The sequence below is a fragment of the Camelus dromedarius genome, chromosome 6 (assembly GCF_036321535.1).
Source record: "Camelus dromedarius isolate mCamDro1 chromosome 6, mCamDro1.pat, whole genome shotgun sequence".
NCBI lineage: Eukaryota > Metazoa > Chordata > Mammalia > Artiodactyla > Camelidae > Camelus > Camelus dromedarius.
The window spans coordinates 19,929,765-19,955,270 of record NC_087441.1 but is presented as its reverse complement, the minus strand read 5'-3'; the positions used below and the strand labels follow the sequence as shown (position 1 = coordinate 19,955,270).

The 25,506-nt window shown below is 40.2% G+C and overlaps 1 protein-coding gene across 14 annotated transcripts in view; it reads right to left on the bottom strand.

Moving 5' to 3' along the window:
* Positions 1-25,506, bottom strand: part of HIVEP2 (HIVEP zinc finger 2) — a 178,873-nt gene that overhangs the window by 42,218 nt on the left and 111,149 nt on the right. The window contains exon 3 of one of the 14 annotated variants that reach the window (XM_064486645.1): positions 1,018-1,162. The exons of the other annotated variants lie outside the window; for them this stretch is intronic. The gene's annotated coding sequence lies outside the window, so the exon portion shown is untranslated. The remainder of the gene's footprint in view (positions 1-1,017; positions 1,163-25,506) is intronic. 14 annotated transcript variants of the gene reach the window in all.

Here is a 25,506-nt window from a genome sequence, read left to right as displayed (position 1 = left end):
GACGGTTTGATTAACTAGTCACATGTGATTTAACTTGACTTTTGTTTTCAAATAAATCCAAATGCTAGATAATGTGTGTTTGCATACATAATTTGGGGTTTCAGTCAACATTGACCAGTATCCAATATGGGCATATCAGCCTGATTTCTATATTCCTCACACCATATAAATTACGGAAAGAACATAATTTAAATACTGCAGTGGAAATTATTCACCATGAAAAAAATGATAATAAATTTAAAAAACATGCTTTTGTTTCAGCTTTGAAAGCAGTCTGCCAAAATCTGCAGGCCCACAAACGGTTTTAATCCACACAATATTCATTGACTCCACGTTTACTGACATTATTTCGAATTTCACTTTCATTCTCTCTGATATACCAGTGAGGGGAAAATAATTTGTTTAAAAATTATTATTAAAAATTCTTCCCTAGCACAGATTCTCATCAAAACAAACAGAAGTAGAGAAAAATAAGCAAAAACAATTAAGCAAATAAAAGCACAAAGGAGATTACAAAATTAAATATTTTACCATATTGTCTCATTTATCAGGCTTGCTCTGATTTCCTTAAAGGCCTTAGACAAGGTGCCAGGACTAATTTTATTGCAGCATCTGCTCTCTAGTTTTAACACGGGTGTACAAGCAGATTACAGTATTTATTTCAATCGATAACTAGCAATATGGAAAAGAAAATGTTTTAATAATGCCTTGAGTATGTGCATTATTTTATTTTTCAAAGCTTATCATTTCAGTCTTATAATATCCTTCTTATGCAAGAAGAGCATGTGGAAATTGAGGCTCAGAAAGGACAAACAATTGTCAAAGCAACATCTCAAGGATTATATGATCCAATCAACGAGCAGTATCCTGGTCTTGTCTTCCCGCACAATGATATTTCCGTGGACCTTACAGGATCCTATAAACCCAGTTTTAAAAAGGCATGTATGGGATTTGTGGGCAGAAGACGTAGGTTTAAGATCCCCTCTGCTATGGACTGACCTTGGGTGGTTCCCTTACCTTCTCTGAGCTTAAGTTTCCTCATATGTAAAATGGGAATGATAAAGCTGCCAGCGCATTTTTATTCTGCTCAATTGGTGAGCCCAACGTTGAGATGACATGTCAATCTTGAGTCATCCAAGAGTAGATACCGTTGTCACTGATCCTAATGAGCAAGGCAGTTTTATTGGTAAAGAAACAAAAACAGATGAAATGAAAAGGCCTGAGCACTAAATAACACTTCCTACTTTCCTGAGGGCCCCGAGTAACTCCTGTCAACACAGTCAAGCAGTCAGAAAGCTCTCTCCACAACAGGGTAAGGTGACTACTCCATGGTTAACCAAGGTCAGCCGAAACCTTCTGCACACATCCATCAGCAACAGACCTATACTCATTTTATGCATTAATGAGAAAACACTTTAGCATCCATTCAACAGTGAGATTCCATTGACAAGGGCCTGGAAAAGCTGGGAAGACCAGGCACGCGAGTCCAGCTGAGCTAAGGTGCAGGGGGAAGGCGCACCAGAGGAACGGAGGTTCGTCTGGCGCGGGTGCTGCACCACCTCCACCCCCGAAGCTAAAAAGGGCATTACTTCAGCCATGCCTGGGGCAGCCTGTAGTAGCCAACAACCTTCAGTTTAGTAAATCGAAAGGGACACAAGAAAAAAGGAAAACACCGGGATCACCAGTGTTTTTCATTGCAAGGAATGACTGATACCCTTAAAAACCCTGAAATATTCACATTCGCTTAGGGATGCCTAGTCTGCAAAAATGACAGGGCTCTGTCCTTGGAGACACACAGTGTGTACAGCCTTAATGTTTTTCTATATTTGGACCATGGTCCTTTTGACTATTACGGTCCCTTCTCTTCAAACCTGTTAACAATAAAATCCATTTTTTCAGAACCTGGAGATGAGTGAACAGCAGGGCAAAAACAGTGTCATAAATAAGCCTGTGGAAAACCTTATTTCATTACCTGCTACCATGACTTGTTTCATGAAATAGATCTTCCTTTCTTTTCTCCTCATGGGGAAAGGGGCACAGAGTGGAACTCCTTACTCATAAGAAAAAAAGCAAGAGAAAAGAAACAATACAGACATAGTCCTCAGAACCAAAAAATACCAGCACATCATATGGAAAACATTTATAAACAGTACCTCCTCACCAAGGGTTTACTATAAATGGAGGATTTCCACATTCTTGTCAGCTTATTTTCTCTGACGAAAACATCTCAAAGAAAACTTCAAGTGACTGTTTGCTATTTGGCTTAATTTCTATGAGATACAAAATAGGGGTAGAGTGTAAAATAACTATACTTAAAAGTTCTGGGTGGGAAATTTTAATTTTTATTAGACATTAATTAAATTTGACCAACACAAGTGAATCCAAATTGAGCTAAAATATTTAGTTCTAAATTGTTTCACAGCGCTTTCCTACATGGAACAAAGAAAATAGTTGGAACTCATCAAAAGCAATGAATTTGAAGTACTTTTTTCAAGGAGACAGTAATTAGGACTTTAAGCGAAAACTGGCACAAATCATTTAGACAGTGAATGGAGACAACGTCATCCAAAATTGGAGACAAAGGGCTATTCTTCTGAAGTAACAGTTTCCCTGCTGTGTGCATACGAGTTTGGTGTGTCCAAATAGTATGCACACAAATGTCTGGAAGATCCTTCCCTTTGTTTCTAATGTAATGATTTGATGTCAAGAAGAGTATTATAAATAATTATGAAATGAGCTTCTAGGTAATAGTAGGTAGTGCCTGTCAAACATAAAAGAAGATTTTCATCCTGAAAAGCCACAAGGAATTCTCTTCCTTTGATCTGTGTAGCGAGGAGAGGGAAGTCAGGAATCTCTTCCATCATTGCTACTACCATGAGGGGAGCCAGCCTAACAACAAACCTCATGCACAGTCAAAAATATCCCAACAAAAGAAACAAGAGCCCAAACACTTAACAAGTCTCTGGATCAAGCCTAACCTGAAAGTACACTGTCCCTGGACCGCTGAGGATCATGAGCTGATAATGTTTTCATTTTTGCTGTAGAGAGTTTAGGTCAAGTTCCCTGCTCCTTACTATCAAAGGCATCATCATATAAATACTATGATTAAAACAGTTTGGCTGGTGTTTCCCACTTCCCAAGTCTACTTGTTTGCCCATGGAGAAGGCATGATGCTAAGGAAGGTTGTACCGTCTTCCCTCTGGATTGCAACTTTCTGCCTAATTCACTCTCTCAAAATGAGAAGTAATTCAGCTCCTGACTGCTCAAGGTCACAGGTGACCCCACGAAGACAGTGTCAGGATGATGAAGTCCATGGACTCTGGAGAAATGGGTCTCAATTCTAACACACCATTCACCAGCTGTGAGACCTTGGTTAAATTACTAATCTTCCCAAATTCCATTTCTTCACTATAAAATGGGGTTAGTAATAGTCCTTATGCCAGAAGGTTGTTATGAGTATTAAATGAGATACTACATGTAAATCATTCAGCACAATATCCAGCACTTATAAATACTCTTAAAGGACTTGGCATTCTTACTTACATACTGGCAGAGGTAACTTTCCAGCAGCTGTAAATATGGGCAAACATTATATTCACAAACGTGGGTACCTGACTTTTATTATTTGGGCTATATAAATAACAAGTGCATCAAATTAGTTGAAAATGGTTATTTGATTTTGCTTGTACCCACATGTGAATACTTGTGTATGTGTGTCTATAGATTTTGTCTCAGTGTAGGTGTAACTCAAAGCATGAAAATATTCAAAAGGAAAACTTTTAAAAATTGTATTTCATAAAGTAAAAATTTTTAAGTAGACTATCAATTATCAGTGTTAAGATTTTGTTTATAAATACAAATAAATATATATAATAAATATATAATATATAATAAATAAATACATTTATATATAAATGACAGAATGACTAGATAGAAAATGTAGCTCATTTCTTGGCTGGTGGGCAGGAAAGTCGTTCAGGCCCCCAGTGCAGCCTGTGAAAGACATCTAAGTATCCCTGAAAAACAAATGTGAATATGCATCTCGTCAACTTCAGGGAGAGACACTCCTCCATAAGGGGCTAAAATGCTAAGAAAAGGGAAGACTCAGTCATCATCTTTATTTGGGAAAACTGGATGTTTATATTGCTATTCACTGTTTCCTCTGATCCTATAGTGACTAAACATTAGTTAATTTTTGGTCGTTAGCAGTTGGCTTCAAAAAGTCAACAGGTTATTTGGAAAATTAACACATGCTAAAAGCAATTTTCCCCCAAGAAAAACATCATTAAAGTTCCAGTTTTGTCAGCTAACTTCTATCATGCAACCTGAAACTGTAATTAAAGTTCAAAGTGGTCGAGTAGCAAACTGGTCACATCTAAAAGCAGGGAAACCTCTGCGCTAAGATTCAGTTCATGGGCGCAAACAGTCCCTTTGCAGGCTGGTAAGGGGTGTGACATCCATGCCAAGCCCCTGACAGTGACCCAGCACCACTGGTTAGTTTGGAATTCACCTTGCTCACCTTGTACTTGAAAATCCACATATCACTTAATGACAGTGAAGAACGGATTCACTTCAGATGCAGGTCAAATTGCTAAAATCCCTTCTCCCTCCCCCTAGGATGTGGAAAACCTTACTGTCACCCAAGAATGTCCCCAAAATTAAATTAAGCATCACATACTTTCCCTTTACCTTAGACTTAGTGTCTGAGTTGCAGTACAGCTGAGTGGCAGCAAAAACACTGAAAATGTTTGCATTTGACTGGTGTGAAAAAACCTTTCTTAAAGCTCACAAATATTGAGGCATTAAGCCTAGGAAAGCATCACCGTGCTCAGCTGCTGAAGTGTGGCTGGCTCTATTACTGCAATTTTTAGATACATATCAACATTCAATTAACATCCATGATATGATATTAGTCACTGTTAACACTTATTAATAAGCACCTCTGCCTCTACTCTGCAAAGTGCATAATTCAAGTTTAACAAGGTAGGACTCAAACTGCCAGATGGCATCTTCTCTTGATTTATGCTTCTCTTTGAGACATGAGTTCTTTCCAAGCGAATCGCTGAAAGTTTGAAAGTGTTTGGCCTACATTTTTATACATGCCCAATATGGTTAGGAACAAGACGTGTGTGGCTGATCATCATGAGTAAAGTTACACATGAAAATTTATAAAAGTACACATTTTCTGCTTGGAGTATCTAGTTGATGAGAAAGATTCCAATTTGTTGAAAGAGATTAAAATTTAAAACCAGAAGATAAAGTCTCAGAAATGGCTTCCTTTTAACATCTTGGGGGATGATAAGCAGAGGAAAAGAAGTGAATTGGGAAGATTTAGGAAGAGGAATCCCTGAAGCTGCATTATTAATGTCTATGGAAAGTATAAATGTCTACAGAAAAAATGTGAAGAACTGGTCTCTATTCTGGAACAGAAATATCCTCGTTTTAGTAGTGAGTGCTTCTACCTGCTACCTGCAGGCGATCCAAATGGTCCAGGAACTGTGGTCTCTATCAGACAATAGCTTTAGAGGCATCATCATTTATTCTGTGTTGCTTCTTGGTGTTAATGGATAAATTCTGAGTTTGCTGGACAAAGACTGGTTACATACTGATCACTGTGTAGAAACCCCTACATTTTGAACAGATGGAGGAAGGCAGGACCCCGCTCTCCTGCACGGCGTGGAGAACATGATGCACTCAGTCTGCACAGGGAGGTACAGCCAGAAGGGCTCACACAGCGGCTCAGCCTGCCCTGCCCTCCCATTTGATGCCGTCCACAGATCAGAACGGAGACAGCCTTCCCCGACATCTCGCCAAGTATGAATGAGGTCAAGCAGTGGCCGGTATCCAGAAAAATGGGAACAAGGGCCACAGAGAGGCACCGCTGTAGGTGAGAGAGCTTATGATAGACATGGAAAGAATGCTAGATTAAAGTGAGTACCCGTATACTTTAAAATACTTAAATTCATTGAATTTTCTTGATGACTCTGAAACTTCACATTTTACAGTTGAGAATGTTACTATCTGTGTTAGAGCACACAGATCGTAAGGGCCAGGTCCAGGGTTTTAAGCTAATTCTCTTTTACTCCAGAACACCAAATATTTCCATGGATCCCTGACACCTCTCAGCATACGAATTTAGCTCTCCTGTTTATGTATCCTCGGATAAATCACTTAAAATCACTGGGTCTTGGTTTTCCCACCTACAAAATGGACACCATAATTCCTGCCCTGCTACCTTCCTTAGTTATTTTAAGAACTAAACAAATCTATATGTTTGAAAACAATAATAAAATGAAACTCACTAGATCATTAGAAGACATGAACATTCACTCCAGGGCCCCTCTCAGTCAGTTTTATAGATGTCCCCGTCACAGCCCTTCTGTGTCATGACTCAAGTTCTAATAGGATTTGGACCCTTCTTGGATCTAGGAGCGCATCCAGTTTATCCCTGTTCATCTTGACGTCTAAGTCTATCCTGCCCCCCAGACGCATCCCAAGTCCTCTTCTGTGGCCTCACAGGACAGACAGCTGCTAACGGTTTATCACACTGGGCCACAGTGTTGATGCACTTATCCCTCAGATGAGAGCAGGAGGCCACTGGAGACAAGAATTCTACCTGTGTTTGTTAATGTACTCCAGGCTGCTGTAACAAACAAGACCCAAAATGCATAATGGCTCATTCATGGTAGCAATCTAAACTGAGTGACCTGACATACGGGTGGTTCCCCTCAATTCAGGGACTTAAGCTCCTTCAGTCTTATGGCTCACCATCTGAAACAAGGATTCCAAGGCCCCCACGATCATCTGCCTCTAGCTGGCAAAGGAGGGAAAACATGGAGGGTCACCCAAGGGAGGGTTTATGAGTCAAGCATGGATGGGGCACAGGGCACTTCCACCTACATTCCACTCACCACATCTCAGCCCCGTGGCTCATCTAACTGCAGGAGAGGCTGAGAAATGCCATCTGACCACGAGCCCTGGGAGAACAGGCAGGACAGAGGTTTGGTGAAAAGCCAGCCAGTCTCTGCCACACTCATCCTAGGAACTTCAGAGATGCTTCCTGACGTCTGAACGGTACACTCAAGTCTTGGTCATGCAGTCATGAAGGGAAAATTTTACTATACATAAAATACAGTATCTAGATCGAATTCACTTAAAATTCACTAATTTACTGCTTGCCTTCCTTTTCCTAATTCTACACCCAAACCCCATATTAAGGATTAAAAAACTATATTACCCAGAAAAAAAAGCAGAGCAGCACAAGCAAAGACCAAAGTTCCCCCCCAAAATATCACCCAGTAATAAGGGAATATTACAGGGAGGGGAGAATCATAAACAGAGATAAAATTCACTAGCAATACATTAAGAAAAGATAGAACATGACAGAGCATTGCACTTGCTGTGCAATTTCCTTTAGAATTTTACATTTTTATAATACTAAAAGGTAAAGTCCTATCATGTTTCTGTAGCTAACCTAGACTTTGTATCAGAAAACTCTGATGTCGAGGCTTTAATATCTAATCAGGTTTAAAATGAAATGAGTTTAAAAATTGACCAAACGCACAGATGAAAAAGACACTTAAAATTTTTTGCTGTAAATAACGTCACTAAGAACAAAAATGAATGCACAGCTTTTAAAGGCATCATAGAGAACTCTGTGGTAGGTAAAGTACTTTAAAAAGGTCTACATTTGATCAAGTCAAGATTGCCAGTGCATCTAATTCTTACTAAAAGAAATCTGTCAAGTGTAAATTTAAGCTTCAAGAGGAAACTATGTGTGTATGTCAGTATTTCATCACCCCTGGCAAGTTTCAGGTGATGAAAGGCTACAGGTAACGCCAATCCAGAGGATCTCGTTAGTGGAATCTGCTTCACCACACAAGCTCTTAAAATAGGCTTATTTCTGCTATTTTTCTAACTATATTTTAAAAGAGAAATGACATAGGTTTCACAGATGCTGGTGAAATAATTACAGTTGCATAGGCAGAGCATATAATTAGTTGAAGAAGAGGGTAAAAAAAGACTTCACCTACACTACGTGGGCACAAAGAGTTAGGATTAACTGGGAGACAACTGCTGTCTGTGTCTTGCACAGCTGTAACCAGCCCTGAGGCAAAAACAACAGCTACACACACACACAAGTAACTCAGAACACAAAGAGAAGATAGCCTTCTGCACTGAAAATAAACTCAGCAGTTACCCTCACCCTATAGGTGTGCAGCAAATATCAGGCCATGGAGTAAAAAGAGGAGGGAAAGCAGTGAAGTGACTCTTCCTCTTCTGTAATCAAGGCCCCAGTACACTTGCCCAAGTCACAGAGCACCTCTCTTCTTGGTGCCCCGTGCGTGGGAATGTCGCCCCTTCATGCACTGGAGTCCTCAGGAAAGGGAGGCTGGAAGTACTGGGAGAGGAACCAAATTCTCTCATCTCCATATAAACCTTTGTTGAACTCGTAAGCGTTTCAACTTCTGGGCTGAAGGAGCTCTTAGGCATGAATATCAAAAGCTATTTGTACCTGTTTTCACAATCTCCTTTAATTATTTTGTGAAGTGTGCAAGCAATTTGATGATGACAGAGTACAGCAAACTACGGTTCAAACGTAAATTGCTCATGGAAGCACAAGACCAGTTTGCTTTTACCCAAATGTATAAATTCTGATTGGAAGAATTTGTTCATGGCTTAAACAGTCACATCTTAGTGGGGAAGAGCTCAAAGGAATTGGGAATAATTATCAATGAATCCTACACATGGCCAGCCTCACTCAATATCAGAAAAAATTGCATCAGTCCTGAATCAGATCGACTGTCCTACAAAGGCTGGGATTTTGGAAGGTATGTACAGCAACAGGTTCACACTCTCCTGTTCTAGCTTGATACCAGGATAAATTTTAGACTATCAGTGTTGACAATTCTAGTTTCTCTGGGGCCAGGCAGGTAATGAAAATGTGTAGAGTAGCATGGTGAAGACCAGAGGGAGAGGGGTGCCCGAGAGCCAGCTGAAGAATGGATGCCCTGCTTTGATGTGAATTTAATGTGAATGGACTGTGTGTGTCTCCCCATAATTCACACGTTGAAATCTTAACCCCCAGTGGGATGGCATTAGGAAGTGGAGTCTTTGGAAGTTAATTGGGTCACGAGGGTGGAGCTGTCAGGCTGGGATTGATGCCCCTAGAAGAGGAGACACAAGGGTGTTTGCATCCCCTGTCTCCCAATCACATGAGGATACAATGAGAAGGTGGCCATCTGTAAGCCAAGAAGAAGACCTTCACCAAGAACTTGACCATGCTGGTGTCCTGACCTTGGACTTCCATCCTCCAGAACTATGAGAAATAAATGTCTGTTGTGTATACCAGTCCAAGGTGTTTCTGTTAGAGCAGACAGAGATGATTAAGACAGATGGCCAATGGGAAAAGGGCAAAGCTCACATTCTTTTTAAGAAAATAGGACAACCTAATAAGGACACATGCCTGTCGAGAGGGGCCACTTCACTTGGAGAAAGGCAGAACGAATTACTACAGGAAAAGTGCTCAAAAATTATTGTGAATAGACTTAAGACAGATGATTAGGGAATACCAGTCCTTTAAATTTGACTCCATGGGGTGTGGTCACAAAAATTTCAGTCCACGTCCAAAAAATAAACAACCAAAACAAGAAACACATCCTTAAGAAAATCCCTTAACACTGCACTAATAGAATGTCACTTTGTGTAATGTTAGATTGTGATTTAAGATGAACTATATGCAAAATGTACACCAAGTAACTGTAAGCATAAGGGTAATTACATGGGCTGCCAAAGGCCAGCAGGTGTCTGTAGGGAAATAAAGAACCAGAGGAGCAAGACAAACATGGTGCATGACTCTGGACCACTTCTCTGGGCTGCCCCAGCATAGAGGGTACAGCCCAGGCTCCCCAGCAGGGGAAAAGAAGCAACTAATGCCAACATTCCTTTTCAAGGAGCCCTGCAACTCCCCCACATTCTCTGACATTCCAAGGATAGTGGTAAGGAGCCACAGCGCCCTTCCACCTAAGCCGGGAACCTTTTACATCATGGAACTTGTTCCTTCTTTGGTTGGAAGAGAGGAACGGAGAGGCAAAGGGGCCCTGCCTTCATTTGCTCTCTTATCAAGTAGGCAAAGCTGTACAAAAATAAATCTTCCACTTTTCTTCTAGAAAAGTTTATTCAGAAAAAAGACTCTGCATGGAAACCGTTTCCAGAGAAGGTCTGAGAGGGCTAGTTGTCCCCTAATCCAGCTCTGTCCTCTCATCAACTTTCTGAGCTCATATTGAGGCATACCAGATCTCTTCAGACTCTGCACATGTTTTATTCTGCCATCTACAAAGGACCAAAAGGAATCTGGTAGAGATGCATGAAACACCAAGGTGTGGGTACCAAGACCTTCACTATTTATCGAGCACATACCATGTTTTAGGTGCTGTGCTTGGTGCTAGGTCTACAGTAGGGAAACAAATTAATTTAGGATCCTGCCCCAGAGAAATTCTGGCTAGTGGACTGCCCTCCTATCACAGGATAGAATGACTATTCTCCACCTACATAGGGCCTAATACATCTACACATTAACTTGCACCTTCATTTAAAAAGCAGCATTTAGATCATGGTCAGGACCGATACAGCCATATCATGAACTGGGTCACTGCTCTGTGCATACGGCCTGGTTCTGCTGTATTGTCAGTATTCCCAATGCACTCAGTAGATTTTAGAGAAATAAGATATGAAATGGTTCTCAAGTAGCTTACAATCTCCTTTTAGAGACAAAATATCTCCATGAAAAACAAATAACAATATAGTTGGAAAAGTACCATGGACAATTCAAAACTGCAAATATTCCATAGATAGGGTGTCCCTAAAATTTATTATCTGAACCATCAGAACAAAAAGGGGCACAATTAATATTTAACTTCAGGACTTTCCTTGGCAAAACAGAATCTAAGATCACTTTTTTCATAAATCCCTTCTTGGAGGGTGAATTCTATAATTTAAAAAATAGTATTTAGTTCTTCCTCAAAGAAATATTTATGGAATATTTGCTGCATTTGACGCAGTATGACAGGCTCTTTTAGAGACAGGCTTTGGAGAGGAATTCACAAAGATAAATAATACACAATAGATGACCTCAGAATTTACAGAAAAGACAGAAAAATTGCTGACATGTTCTGAACACAGACCACATAACAGATAACCTTATGCTAAGCTTTTTGCATACATTATCACACTGAATCATCAAAACAATGCTCAGAGGTAGGTGACATTACTCTCATTTTATAGATGAGGTTTGTAGTGGTTAAGTAACTTGACCAGGTTCACACATGTTGTAAGGAGCTGGCGTTGGCACTATGTACGTCCCTAAGCAGTGCCCCCGCTCTTAGTCTGTGACAGGTAGTACAAAAGTAATCCACAGGAGGTAACAATGTATTTATGGCTGGAATAATCATGAATGGCTAAATGAAGGACAGAGATATGAGACATAGATTAGAAGGATTTTAAGGGCAGAGTTTAGAGGGGAAGACCACTCAGGGAGGTGGGACAGTGAACTCATAGCCTAAAGATGGAAGAGAGCAGGTGGACAAGGAAGAGTACACTTGGCTAGTACTTCATAGTTTTGTATAGAGGAATTGAAAACAGTAAGGCTAGAAAGGTCAGCTAGGGCCAATGGTGCCTTCAAGTTTAATTTAAGCAAATATGAAACTCAGTTTGCATGCCCTGAGTACACTCCATATTTAATTTGCATTCAGGACAACCCACGTATCCAGATCAAGATATCCTGTAGGCAGAGTGCCTCAGGAGGCTGGACTGAGGGCACAGCCAGGAGGAAGACAAGCAGATGTGTGTATGACCCAAAGACAGGTAGGGAGGTGCCAACTCAGGGCTGGACAGAGTCCTGGGAAGTCCCTGCAAGTTGAAATGATATAAATCAAATCTCGTTTTTCCATAGAAACAATGTTATAAGGAAAGTGACATTTCATACCAATGTTCTAATAAAAATCACCCCAAATACCGTAACTAATACTACAGTAGACAACAGTTAGGTCTCTGGTCTGAAGTTAACTTTTGCCAGAGATAATCAAGGTCATCACCTTCTACTCCTCCTTCCGGACTCCACGCTGGCACCGTGTCTTCCTGGAAGCCTCCTGAGAACACTCTCTCCACCACACTCCCCGCAAGGTCCCAGTGCCCCTCCCCGTGCTCCCGAGGCAACACGCGCAGGCGCAGGCGCAGGAGCAAGGCTGGCCTGCTGCCGTGTAACTGCTGCTCCCCGGATCTCCTCGGGGCACAGCGGTAGGATTTGCTCAGCTCTGTAACCCATCGTCCCCAAGGCAATCTCTGGCTGGGATATACAGCTTCATCTCCTGGGGCAGCAGAATTTAGCCTGACATTAGCTCTGCTTCTTACTAGGGAAGTGATCTTGCACAAATCACCTCTCTGGGCCGATTTCTTCATGTCTGCCGTGCAGATAACAGTACCTATTCTGCAGGCTGTTGTGAGGACTAGAGTTTATGAAAATAAGGCACCTTCCAGAGTTCCTGGCAGCTGGACAGTGCTCAGGAATGACAGTGATTTTAAGTATTATATTAAGAGGACAGGTTGATATACATACATTTTTTTCAATGAATATATATAAATTGTTTTTTAATTTTTTTTTCCTTTTAATCAAACTTAAAAGGATAATCCAGAAACCCCATACAGACAGAGCCCACATCTGTGGGGCTACAAATCATTTCCCATGCTTCCAGGAAGAATCTTGATCCAACTGGTATAAAAAATGCAGCAGAATCTATAGGGGCCTTATTGGGTTGACAGAAAAACATGCAAAACATGGCATGAGAAGTGAGGTTAAGGTCTGTCTTCAGTCTGATTTCTATGTCATGGCTTGCTGAGGAGAACTGAAAAACAAAATCAGTGGGGAAGAAAGAGAATGTTTTCTCAGCATTAAATATTTAAAGGAGATCAATAAGGCCACTTCATATCAGGAATTCTTCATCAGACTCCCAGACATTCAATGTGTAAGTGGTTCATACGTGTGCCACACTGAGAAAATCCAATGTGGAAAATGTGTTTCTCAAACAATCTCCAAAGAAAAGAATCCAGTGTCTAGCTTCCTGTGTAAACAAATGTCATCACTTTCAAAGAGCAGTACATCAGGAAATTCTCTGGAAGATGTCTCCATTTGTGTGTGTGTGTGTGTGTGTGATAAAGAGAGACAGACAGACAGAGAGAGACAGAAAGAGAGCATATGAGAGAGAGGATCTGACAGCATGCCACCACAGAATGACCTCAGAAGCACTATAAGACAAATCATTAAAAATGCAACACATGTAAACGCTCTTCCATTGTAGATGCATAGAGGTTAGTGAAAGCAAAATGATCACTTGAGATCAATTTAAGAAACCTGGCTTCTTACAAATAGGAGTCAGTAGGTGGATTTGTCCAAACCACGCTATTTACATCTCCTAAACCCTATCATTTTGTGCGGTGGCTAAAATTTCATGCCTGTCACAAGTCTTTCCCCTCCTCCCCCACCACACAATGTGGCTGTTTTTAAGAATGTCAGATTGGGAATAAGAAGAGAAAGAGTCATTATTTTGAAATCTCACAAATTCACAACTGAATTTAAATCATACAACTTTTAGTTTATTTAAAAATGGATAAAAGGTTTCAAAAAGGAATGGCCAACCATACTTTTACATCTTACTGTGAAAACACTTCCTAACACATTCTCTCTACACGGATTTCACAGACCCAACTCTTTATGTTAGATGTGTATATTAAGTTAAATCTCTTACTTAGCAATTATCTAGCAGCAGCACCTTGAATTCTTCAGGCTAATGAATATTATACAAATGAGTAAATAAAAACTAAAATAGCCTGTGACTCAGCCTCAGATCAACATGGAGTAGCAGGAATCAGATGTATTCTCCTGCCTGTGAAGCACTTAAAGGTAGACAACAAAAATACGATGATAGCTTTCAAGACACTGGACACCTGGCAACAAAGGACAGCGATCCTTGAGAGAAAGGGGACAGATGAGTTGAGCCCTAAAACTGACCCAGATCGCTACCTGGAGAAAGTTTTCACCATGGTCAGGAAGGGAAACTCAGAAAGAGACCAGAGGTCTCCCTAAGTTGAAGATGTGGACACAGAAGTGCGTGGAACGGAAGGGGGTCAGGGGTCACAGGGCACGGAGAGGACAGCACTGCACAGAGAGAACTCCGAAGCCCTGCGGATACAGCACTCAGGTAAATACTGACCAGCGCATGCAAATAAGGAAACTACCCACAGTCAGGAGAAAACCACTGAGGGTGTTATAGGGAGCCGTGCCCAGGACTCACAAAGGGCCAGAAAAGGGTGCCTGCTTCCAACAGCCAGAATGGATAGCCTCGTAATTTACAAGGCACCAGTTAGAGCACGAAGAAGGGTCTTTCTTGCTTCCGTAGGAGGGAAAAATTAAACCTAGACAAAACACTGCCCTAGTTCCACCTAACAGAGCTTAAAAGTAAGATCCGGGGAAACTGTTTTCAAGTATCTTAAATACGTCCCGTAACAAAACTCAAGAATATTTTTTAGGAGTACAAAAGTCTTTGGTACCCAACAAAGTAAAATTCTAGCATCCAATCAAAAATTACCAAGTCTGCAAAGAAGCAGAAAAACCTGACCCATAAAGAGGAGAAAAATTATGGATCAAAACTGACCCAGAAATGACACAGATGACAGAATTAGTAGAAAATGCCATTAAAAGTTACTTTAGCTGTATTCCACATGTTCCTGAAACTAAAGAATGAATATGTTAACCAGAAGCAATATGGAAGATACTTTTAAAAGGCTCCAACTGTACTTCTTGAGAGAACAATCTCAAAATGTAAGAGGAAAAATGCACTAAATGGCAGATTAGACATTGCAGAAGAGAAGGCTAGTGAACTTGAATGCAGAGTAATAGAAACTATTCAAAATGAAGCAGAGAGACAAAATATTTGGCCCTACTCAAAGTCCACAATTCCAAAAGTGTGTCTGAAAGTTAAATGAGGGCAGTTGTTCTGAGGCTGAGACAAAATTCACTACATAGTTGAAAATCCATTTAACACTGAAAAGAAAGTGCTCATTTTTCTATTAATTAAAGTGTGTGGCATTATGGACTTGTCTCACTTTTTAATTTTTCAATTGACAGTTATACACACTGTTTATGAGATTTGTCACTGCTATAGAACCTTAAATGAAGACTAAAAAAACAAAAATAACTTTACAGTTTTAAATAATGACGGGGGAATTAAAGAGTAGGTCGAGATAATAAAGCACCTTGTGTGATATCGTAAGGATTCTGAATTTTATCCTAAAGCAGAAGGAAAATTTTCTTTCAGGAATACAGCGTTGGAAGTGGTGCAGAGACCACATGGGGGGCAGGTAGCATTTCAGGCAAAGACACCAGTCAAAAGTCTACAGCAATAGTTCAACGCCATACTGTGAGGAACTGAATGGGGCAGAGGTAGGAGGCGCTGACTAAAGAGATATTTAGGAAGAAGAATGAACAGAATTTGGGAATTGGTTGTGTGTGTCTGTGTGACATGGAGGTGGGGAAGGCGTGAAGGAGAATTCAGGGGTTATAGCTGGGATGACTCCAGGGATGGTGGGGCTTTTAATGATGAAAAGTGGGAAAGAAGAAAAGTCTTGAGGGAAAAATACAATTCTGGACATGCTGAGTATAAAGTCTATTGGGGTCACTTACGCAGAGATATCAAGTATGAAGCTGGAAGTGCAGAAGTAGGAAACTAGAGCTTCGACCACAGAATAGGAGTTGAAAAAATGAAAGAGGATAAAAACATTCAGTCCTTGTAAATATGGAGAGAAATAAGAAAAGAACGAAGCCCTACGACAGAACTCTGCACTGAACATTTATTGGGCTGATGGAGGGACAGAACCAACGATGAAGAAGCTATGGAGAAGGCTTGATCAGAGAGGCAGTAGAGAAAACAGGAGAGGGTGGTGTCAAGAAAACCAACAGAGGAGAGTATTTCAAGGAGAGAGTTCAAATGCAACAGAAAAGTCATACTAAATAAGAAAAAGAAATATGTCCGCTCAAGTTGCCAATTCAAAGATCATTGATGTCTTTAACATGAATAATCACAGTGGAGTTGAGACATTAAAGACAGGTTCCTATAAAGACAGGAAGATAAAGAACCCAACATCACTAATATAGATTAATCTTTAAGAATTTCGATGACCGAGATCTAGTCAACAGATTATATTCACATCAATAGTAATTATTGTGATTTTAAGTAATGTAATTACATTAAAGTAATTATGGAGTACTTACTGTCAGGCACTGTACTAAGCACTTTACATGCATTATCTTGTTTAATTCTAGAAAATATATCTGATTCTAAAACAGTCTTTTCTAACACCAAATTTCCATCAAATTGCTAATTTTCTAAAATATCTAGCTTGGTTATCTCTACTCCAAGAATAAGGACAATGTCTTATAACTTCATTTTTTTCGGTTCCATTCAGTAAAGTTTGAACGACACAGTCAAAACTCAGTATCTTTTAAAACTCTTAAAAATATATATACTGACTTATTACTATAGGCACAACTCTGTGTTAGACCACAGAAGAGAAATTTTTTTATGCTCTCCAGTTTTACATGAACTGAGAAGCTCACTGAAGAGACAAGACATGCAGGTGAAAATTTAAATTATAGCTTTAAACATCAATTGAGTGCCATTGCATGTATAATAGTACTATATAAGCTCAGTAGAGGAGCGACTTCTATGAGCCCGTGTTGTGAAAGAAATATTTATGCAGCTGGTAGAAGTTAAATAAGGGCTTGGAAATTCTGACAGGCAGAGACAAGGCTTTCCAGGAGGTGGAAATGCCTGAGTCAAGGAATGGCTGTGCATCTCACAAGTGCCAAGAATTCATGGCCAATAATTTATTGAGCAAAATCTGCAACCATGCCATTCTTTGCCCCCAGTTCAGCCCATTTTCGACATGTATTTTTTTTCCTTCCCTATATATCCCTATATATCCTAAATTCATCTCTTTATCTATATCTCACAGGCCCAGGCCTCTGTTCATATTCTGTTTCAACTATGACAACCTCCTCATCACTCAACTCAATACCATTAGCAGCTCTGGGCATCCTCACTTCCAGGTCTGAAGCTCCTGCCATTGGTCCATTTCGCCTATCACCCCCAGTCAATGCTCTACTCACAGTTTTCCAGTACTCTGAATAATAGAACTTAGCTTCTTTCTTGATGTCGAAAACCTTCCCCAGACCACCAGATACCTCCTTCGACCTCCCACATTTTTCTTTCCACTCTCGACTCTCTTTGCTTTCTCCCTTCTAACTCACTGCTGTTTCCCCACACTGGTTTGCTCGAAGACCTCCTACAGACAGCTATACATTTCTCTCTTCCAAGCCTCCCAGGGCTCATAAAGTCATTCTTTACGCTCAAGGCCCTAAGTCATAATTTACTGTTTGGAAACCATTACTCACGTATAGAAAGAACGGAGCTGCCATTGAGTTATTCAAGTATTAAGACAATGTGGTTTGATGTAAATGTTTTATTTAAACTGCCTTTAAAAATATTCATAACAGCTGCAGGATACACACACACACACACACACACACACACACACACACACACACAAAGAGAAAGAGAGAGAGAGAAATGGGAGTTGAAGAATAATATCTCCTTAAAGACAGAACACGTTGTTGTTCAACTTGAATTGCAAAACATCAGCAAGGGCGTGGGAGGACTTAATTCAAAGAAAGCCAGATCAGTATGTCCTCCAAGCTATTGTTCAATCCTAGACTTTAAATAATAAAATATAAACTAAGGCTTTGGGAGCCCACATTTTCTTCTGAGAGTCAGAAAATGTGTATATATATAGATCTATACACACGTACATTTTCCTAATGTAATAGCACCTTTATCCCCCCAATCACTTGGTGATTAACCTGACTGAAAACCTGAGCCAAAATACCGTGGCTCTGGTTTACAATACACTCTGGATGTAGTCAAAACTGGAAAAGATATACTTTCAGTTCGAGGCTCAGTTCTCTCACTAAATTTCACTTCGGCTATACAAGATCATTTGACCTCTCTTCTCAGATGACAAGTAGTCACATAAACACGATATGACTACAATTGCAAATCCAAATTACTTCATTTCAAATAAGCATTAGACGATTACTACTCAACTGAATAAACAGGAAATGCCTATGTGTCTTGAGCACTATGCTGGATGCAGCGTGCATGGAGAAAAACAAAACATCACTAAGAAGACACAAGAGCCTCAAAACTCACACCTTTAGTTGTGGCCAGTGAATGGCAACACAATTTTGGGAGTCAAGAAGTTTACAAAGCAGTAGAGGCATCCTGAGGGGAAAGTGAGAAAAAAAATCTGCAAAGATGCAAAAGAGTGAAATTTACGCTAGATCTCAGGGAGGAAGGACAGCAGAGGACGGAAGAGGACAGCAGAGGAAGAAGGACAGCAGAGGAGGAAGGGCTACATATTGGGCATGGACGATCTGCCAGACACAAGTCACATATTATCACACACGGGATAATATTTTAGAGATGATGAAACGGAGGCAGGGCACTTAAGTCATTTGCTAAAATGTCACACAGCTGGCTTCAAAGCCAGCTTTGTATGTGCTGTCCCATGTACAAGCTCCCTTCCAAGGACAGGGAAGCATTTTTCAGGTAGAAAAGGGAAAGAATTATTATTGCTACAGTTAAAGTTTCTTAAAAAGGGCCCCTTATAAAATCTTTACTTAGAATGAATTAACATTTTCTTTACAATTTTCTGTCTGTCCATAACACGTTTTAAAAACCTAGTCCTACAAAAAAATGCCTAAGGTCCAAGGTCACTTAAGAGATCTGTGAAACTTTTAAAATTGTATGTAAAATGTTGTGTATACATGCATTTTTCTGGGAGAAAGGGTCAGAAGCTTTAATCAGAGTCTGGGGGAGGTCTATGAACCCCTTCCCACAAAAGGCTAAGAACCACATTTATAGACTGTTCTACTAGGCTTTTAATGCTTTCCAAAAAGAAACATATATAGGCAAAATGTAGTTTCATATATAAAGAAATACATTTCATATGTGATAGGAAAGAATATTGATATAATTATTAATAATGTAACAACCTGATAATGAGACACTGAAATGACCCTTTCCCTTGTTTCTAATAACTACTCAGGATGTTAACGGTGAAAGGATCGTTTAGAAAGCTAATTTCCTTTTTATCATGCTTGTCAAGTGTTTACTTTAATTCACATCCTGTGTGACCCTATGGGAAAATTTTTTAACTAATACTGGGGAAAATCCCATAGGGTTACACAGGATGTGAACTGGGCCTGTACTGAACTACCTTTGGCTTGAAAAATAAAATTAGATAGGTGAGTTTCACTTTCTGTTTGTCAGAAGTTCCACTTTCTGGTTCCCAAAGTTTAGATGCATAGCCTCTCTGTGTTTCTGAAAATGGCACCTCAAGAAAATCCCAAAATGCTCACTCCCTTTCTCAGGCAAGAGGTCTCAGGGCAAAATCCGGTCTGCAGAACATGCAGACGGGTCGTGCACACCAGAGAGAGGCTGCTGGAGCACCCCGGAGTGCTCCCCGTACCTGTGCTCACACGGCGCAGCTGCCGTTTTCCATTTCCTGTGGAGAACACACATCATACCACTTCCCCTATAGAAAAAAGAAAGCAGCCCAGCTTAATTGCTGATGGAAACACTGTCATACTTTCCACTGGCCAAGCTTGAAACCATTACTGATCTAACCTTCATTAATTTTTCCACAACAATTTGCAGAAATGTCAGGAAGCAGCTGCATGAAAACTGATTAATTGTCCTTATCACCGCTACTTCACCAGGCTAGATCCACATATTTTTTCTCCCCCAAGTTTAAAAATAAAATTTGGGATTTTTCTGTTTTCTGGTACTGCTGGTGGTATATCTTAGCCTGAAAAACCCAGATCTATTTTTGACACTTCCAATGGCCCAACATTTTCAAATCTGGAGGAGACCCCATAAAGTCTGGCACAGCATCCATGAAGGAAAAGATTGCTTCCTGCCGATTACTCAGTTATATCTGCTTAAACAGACGTTAATGAATTCAAGTCTTAGAGCAACACTGCATTTATTAGTCAATCATAGAAGCTGAAATTCACTTCCGAAATGTGAATTAGAAAATCAAGTGCCCTTTTCTATTTTTTCACTTTCTTCCCTCCCTCATCACTTTAGCTTGAGCTATACCATCTGTCTCAACCTGTCAAACACTGTGCTGTGCGTGGCTGGCAAAAACACGTGGAACAGTACACCTCATAACCCCAAGTATGAAACCAGTGAGCATCTATAAAAGTGGTCCACAACGGAATCTGGCCATCTGGGGATAACTGGTTACAGCAAGCTTAGCTTCTCAGCCAGCACTCAGATTTGCAGGCGTTTAACTAGTTGGCAAAACATCAACTCGTGCTCAAGAAGAGAAATGCGAACAAACATTTCTTTTTTCAAAACACAAGAAGTCAGATATAAATTTTCAAAGGTGTATTTGCCAATATCGCTGATGAGAAGGCTTCAGAAGCAAAGATCAAAGTACTGTCAATGTCCTTGACATGGAGACAAAGTCAATCCAAATCGAGCATTTTGCAGCTCTACTAAACTTTTTGGGTACGAATGTGCTTCTCCTCTCCATACTGCCTGAATACACAGAAGCAAGGGATTAACGCAGAACAGACTTCGAACCAGGTAACACAGTCCCTTTCAGGGATGGCTCCAAGAGCCTGAAAGGAGTTCCTCTTAGAGCTGCATCAAAATAATACAAAGGCTCCCTTCACCCCAGAAAGGTGGGATCCTAGTCCAACCCCAAACCGAAGAAAAACTGGACATTGGCATAGTGGCCCAGATCAGGGGCTCTGAGCTCTTTCAATACCCCTTTCGAATCCCATGTCTGCCATTTCTTAGACATATAAGTAACTTCAGGCAAGTTACCTATCCTTTTCCCAACTGTAAAGCAGGGATAATAATAATAATAATAATACTGTCAGAATTATTCAGAGAATTACACAGTGCTTAGAAATGGCACTAGGAAGTGAAATAGAAATATTGGTAATTGATTCTCTATTTTTCTGTTGATACTTCAGGCTTATTTTAGTCTAAAAGAGGAGGAAACCATGTGATGAGAGCTCCTTAATTAATTTAAGGAAGCCTACTGGGTCAAATGAAAGATTTCCCTGTTAAGATGGAGATACCAATACTGCCTGAAATACCACCACTAAAACTGGGTCAAGCAATCAGGGTTAAATTTTCTCCTCTTTCTGTTGACCCCCTCGAGCATCTTAGGATGACAGGCTTTGCAATGTGGGACGCAGGGGCAAGCCTTGCTGGAGAGAACTGAACCTCACCACCACCACCACCAGCAGGCCTGGAAGTGAGAGGTGGAGGAAGGCCACCCACCACAAGCCAGGGAAGTACAGACGAAGAAGGCAGTTGGCCCAGCCTTCATCATACCCAAGCGGCTTGCTGCATAAGACAAAGGAGCTCATTCCCCTGGCACTGAGATCGGGGCTGAGGTGCCAGGAGGCCACACAGAACAGGAAGGACACGACTTTTAACTCCTATTCCACTGGGTGACCTTAAGGAACTCACTATCCTCTCCAAGGCCTTGATCGTCTGCAGTAAAATGTGAGATTTTGATTTGATCAGAGCATCTCAGCCTTCCTGCCACCATGAACCCCTCTGACAGTCTGGGGATCCCTTCTGAGCATCATGTTTTAAACTATGTAAAACAAAAGACATAGAATTATAAAGGAAACCAACTATAGCTTTTTTTTTTTTTTTCTTTTTGGTGAGGGAAGTAATTAGGTTTATTGTTTATCTTTAGAAGAAGTACTGGGGATTGAACCCAGGACCTCATGCATGCTAAGCATGTGCTCTATCACTTGAGCTGTACCCTCCCCCTCAATTATAATAAAATAATAAAATAAATAAAATTATAAATTATATAAAAATAATAATTAAAAAATAATAAAATAAAATACAGTTACCTCAAAAAATTTTTAAAATACATTTGATGGTAATATCTGTGATTCTTTATTAAAAATTAGAAACAAGACATAGTGCAGGATAATATACACCATAATTTTGAGTAGTCGTAGTTATAAAGATGCTTTGAGACATTGTCCACAACAGTAAGGTGACATGAAAATACCTGTGATTTCTAGTGGTGACAAAGCACAGACACTGCTAAAACCACTGTCCTCTATGGCCTACGTGAATAATGGAAGGAGTGCTGAAGGTCAGTTAGAGGTTCGTGAAAATAAAGTTATATTTTTTTCTCAACCAAATTCCCAGACCCTGTGAATTCTATCCATTCATAGTTAAGTTTCCCAATCTAGGTAAATAATAAATTGCTTTATAATGCCAATGATCCAGGGCCAATGATTGAATTGCTTCCTTAGCTCCATCCACAGAGAACATTCACAAAAGAAAATGAACTGTCCTATCTTTTCCAAATGTGTGAAGAAAAGCCAGATTTATGGGCTAGTAGTGTCCTTTCCCCATCCCTACAGAAGTGAAGGGAGCACTTACTGACTTGGAAATGAGTTACCAAACACTTGCAGGCCCTCTCAGCCTACAGGCACATACAGATGAAATGGCATCAACCAATTAGCCACAGTTCCTGTTCCAGCCCCACCTGCTCCTACAGGACCTCTGGTTCCCTTGAAAAGTCCCAACCAAGTATTTCTAAGGATGCCAACAAGGGGGACTTACAAGAGCCCACAAGGAGTCTGACAGCCAGTCACACCATCTGCCATTTCTTCCTTCCCACGCCAGCTCCCCCTAGTGTCCCCAGGAAGAAACTGCTCTGCTGCCTCCGCAGATGGTGCCCCACACGAGTGCACTAATGGCCAGATACAACCAGCAGAGCCCGTACCACCAGGCAGGAGGGCTTCCCGCCTTGGGTCCCAGGTTCCACAAATGCACAAAAGAAATGCATGGATAAATACACCTCTGTCACTCGCATCCAGTTGTCCTGTAGCCCTAAACATCCCAGCTCCTAACTAGAGTGGTTTGGGCTGCAGGGAAAGGCTTCTCCACATCTTGTGCCCAATCTCTTCATGCCAATCAAAAAGGGACTGAGCTCAAATGCCCCAAAGGTTGGTGGGCTGTGACACTCCGAGTTTGGAGTTACACAGCATTTCAAAAGCAGAGAAGATGAGAGCAGCATTAACGCTGAAGTCAAAGAAAAGACAGAACAGCCAGTCATTTCTCTCAAGTGGCACGAAGGCAACAGACTCTTGTATAGCAAATTATAGGAATGCCAAGCATCGCTCCTCTTATTGCTCTGATCAGTGATTCCAGAATTATTAATTAATGAATTAGTGCAGCACTGGGGAAAATCACACATGGTACCTCAGGAACATTTTGCAAGTAAACAACTCTTATTCTTAAATTGGTGAAGATGTAAAATGCATAAAGCATGATACTAAGTCTTTATATCCACAACTAAAAGAATACTGAATTCTAAACCTGTATATAGATTTATGTTGATTAAAATATTTAGGATTTAATAACATTTCTAGAAAATATATTTACAAGCTTCAGCTTTGTTTAAATAATTTCGATTTAAAATGTTTTATACATTCATTGTCATATGGGTTTGCCTTTTACTGTTAATTTTAAAGTAAATTTTGGATAATAAGAAAAATAGCTTTCTGAAAATAGTTTTTGAATTTTTACTTACTCTAATTTACACTGTTGATGAAAATGTATTGATATTTTGTACACTTAGAGTACAAGTTAACATTTTATTTTTATATCCCTTAGGTCCCTGAGAATGAGTACAAGTCAAGATCTTGGTGTAAGTAACTTCTTTTTTGAAGTTCAGAAACTTAAAAAACCAAAGGGAAAAAAGGGAAAAAAAAATCTAAAAACAGGTAATCGGCTTAAATTTTTGAAGCTTGAAACAATGAAAGTATGCAAATGTTTATCAAGCGTGACCCATACAAAATTCACTAGCAGGACATTATGGATTCTATATTTAATGAAGATTTAATTACTATTCAAAACAACAAAAAGGAGCCAGAAAATTATTCTCACTGAATCCACAGCTTAACCAGGTCAGATTAAATCCCTGCAACTTCCTATTCTTTATACATAAAGATTTAATCACTGATCAAGTTAAGAAGAATGTATGTGGGCCCTCATTTGAACTCTTGCCCCAGAGGCCCCCCAAATATTGGTGGCAACAGCCGAGTCCTGAGTTGTGTGTTCTTAAAGTCCAAACCCAGCTCATCTTCTACCCGGCTCTCTCAGTACCGTCATGAAAGCAGTCCACCAGGTCTTCGCCTCCACTCTACAGACTCTCACGGATGACTGCTCATACCTTGTCGCCACGTACACGTCAAGGAGCTAGGAGGGTAACAGTTACACCCTTTTATGTCCGTCTCAGAAATCTTCTGCCCCAACTCAGCCAGATCTACAGCCATAGCTGAGGATCAGGGGGTGATAACACACACCGGAAGTGAGAGAGGAAGTTTTCTTTGAGTCTGGTACACTGCATGCACTCGGAGATAAGACCATTTACTTGGCTCAAGTAAATGACACAAGAAGTTGTGTCTTCATCCTGTCTTCCCCAGGCCTCCGAGGCTCTGGGCTGCCATCTCCACCATCTCCACACTACCTGTACATTTCCCTACCAGACTCATTAAGACGAAGGTGCAGTCGGGGGGATTGGCAGCACAGGCCAAAGCAAACGAAGCAGGCCTCAAAAAGCAGCCTTTGGCATTTTTGCTCATTATCCAGATCTTAAACCCGGAGGATAAATCTCAAAGCAAGTTGTTGTCCACAACTTACATGAGCACAAAGAATGTTTTGAATAGAGCTGTCCCTTTATATCTGGAGGTTTAGAGGAAGGATATTTCTTAGACATCTGGATTAAGGGGCTGACTCCTACAATAATCCGTATCAATTTTTGTTTAAAGGTCTATATGGAGACTTGAGTCTCATGCTTTAAACAGAGAAAGAATTTCAGAGGTTTTGCTCTCTGGAGATATATATGGAAATTCAATTATACTATATATATAGAAATTAAGAGGGTGGGTAGTGGAATAGAGGAAGGTTGAGTTACTTGCCCAAGATCTGAAAACTATTCTATGAGAGTCAGGGCGAGAACCTTGGTGGTTTCCTGACATTTCAATCAATGATTTTTCCAACTAATCACGGCTCCCTACCCACCGCAGTTAACTACCCACATAATGTTTATGTGTTGCCATGTAACACTGGTATTATTCAATTCAGAAATCATTTATTAAGGTTTTGATAATGTTAGAAAGTAAAACTTTGAAATCAGAGTTATCAAGAGTCATCCTTCTCATAAGTTATTTTATATATTATTACTAAATGTATAAACCCAAGCATGTCTAATTATAATAGACATTACAGAAATTATACAGAACATTTCCAAACATAATTCTCTAAGATCTAAAGG